Source organism: Hippocampus comes, unplaced genomic scaffold (assembly GCF_001891065.2).
Source record: "Hippocampus comes isolate QL1 unplaced genomic scaffold, H_comes_QL1_v1.1 scaffold32, whole genome shotgun sequence".
NCBI lineage: Eukaryota > Metazoa > Chordata > Actinopteri > Syngnathiformes > Syngnathidae > Hippocampus > Hippocampus comes.
In genome coordinates this window covers 537,966-539,835 of record NW_017806239.1, presented here as the reverse complement: position 1 = coordinate 539,835, position 1,870 = coordinate 537,966, and the positions used below count along the sequence as shown (strand labels likewise).

Below are 1,870 nucleotides of genomic sequence, written 5' to 3'. Positions count from 1 at the left end.
TGTGGTGAGTCGTCATTTTCATGCACTTTGAATTTGCGTTGTATCGTATTTTGAAGGCATTAAACATTACCATAGCGATAAGAGTGTTGCGACCAGATTAGACGCTCCTTGTGTTTATTATTATATTTCGAAAACACCACAGTTTTCATGCAGCTCATACCATATTATTTTGTTGTATAAATCCGCCACACCTTAAATGCCGGTCCCTGAAAATATTGTCTGATTTAAACCGGTCCGTGGGGCAAAAAAGGTTGGGGACCCCTGGCGTATACCATTAATAAAATGAACAATAGTATGGCTTCACCAAATGAAAAGAGGTCCTCTGGAGGGGACCAGTCAGAGTCCTGATCTCAACCGGGGTGGAATGAGATGCACAAGAATGATTTGCACCAGACATCCCAAGAATATTGCTGAATTTGAAAGACTTTTGTAAAGAGAAATGGTCCGATTTTTTTTTTTTTCCTGATCATTGTGCTGGTATGAACCGCAACTACGGGTAACGTTTGGTTGAGGTTATTGCTGTCAAAGGAGGCTGAAACAGCGATTAATTCCAAAAGTTCACAGGGGGGGAAAAACATTTTAGTACTTCACTGTCTCTCTTCACCAATAAACCAAAAAGTTAGTTATTATGTATGTATGTAGCTTTTGAACATTTTACTATCTATGTATTTATGCCAAGAAATATGAAATTGTGTCCCCTGTAAAGAAAACAGTGCACAGGAAAACAAAACAAAAGCATTACAAAGAACGTTTTTGGACATTGTTCCAAAAAGTATTTTCAGTTACCAAAAAATCAAATTAAAAAAAAATAATAATAATACAAAGCACTTTTTAAAACCATCATTTTTGGTGTCTACCAGATTCATGACTCGGATACCTTCATGCCGGGGATTTTATCGGGGCCCAAAGGTGCTGGGAGGAAATGATCCGGCTCAACTCCGGAGGGAAGCCACAGATGGGCTTGACCTTTTGCGGTGTGTCAAGCAAAGGTTAGAAATCTCCACTGGCCTTAAAACAAATGCACTTGTTCGCCATAATGGAGGAAGCCCCTGCCTCTCGCGGTTAAGACCAGCCGCTTCGGACCCGGGAGAATTCCCTCTCGAGGAATTCGCTCTGCGTGCGCGCAAACACGTATACACACGCACACACACACACACACACACACACACACACACACACACACACACACACACACACACGCGCACACACATGTAAAATTAGGTTAGGTGTTTATTATTTTTGAAAGTTTTTTTTTTTAATCATCACGCTCCATGATGAAATGTAGCTTGTTATTATCCTAGTAAGAGTTTTACGATATTGACGTATATACACACAAATACAGGTGTGTATATATATGTGTGTGTGTGTGTGTGTGTGTGTGTGTGTGTGTGTGTGTGTGTGTGTGTGTGTGTGTGTGTGTAGGTATAACTTCGGTATCTGATCAGGCACCAAAAACTGCATGAGGGACATCACACATTATCCTTTTCCCAGATATACAGCACAACTCTCATAAATATTTGCAGGACGCTCTGTCGGGTCGGGTGCCTACAGACATATTGTGCATCACATAACACACATACACATGTGTGCCTGCCCTGCTCATAATTTACACATTGAAATTCACATCCACCTGATTTTGTATTTAAAATACGCCTCGTAAAATGTGATTTATGGAAACGGACAGATCGCATGTGATTCCTGAATGAAATTTCATATCGATCAAATGCTTTAGTGTCCCTTCACTCTCCTGTGCGAGGCGAGAGCCTTGACCATGCAGGTAATTTACAGTGTTATGAGATGAGTGCAAAACATGCTGTAAATAAATAAGAGCCTCCCCATTTCATTTTAGGACAGGGGGAGGTTAGACACT

At 40.8% G+C, this 1,870-nt stretch overlaps 1 long non-coding RNA gene across 2 annotated transcripts in view; it reads left to right on the top strand.

The window, feature by feature from the left end:
• Nucleotides 1–1,870, top strand: part of LOC109507727 (uncharacterized) — a 15,267-nt gene that overhangs the window by 4,546 nt on the left and 8,851 nt on the right. For both annotated transcript variants that reach the window (XR_002166518.1, XR_002166517.1), the window contains exon 4: nt 861–989. This is a non-coding gene — a long non-coding RNA (uncharacterized LOC109507727). The remainder of the gene's footprint in view (nt 1–860; nt 990–1,870) is intronic.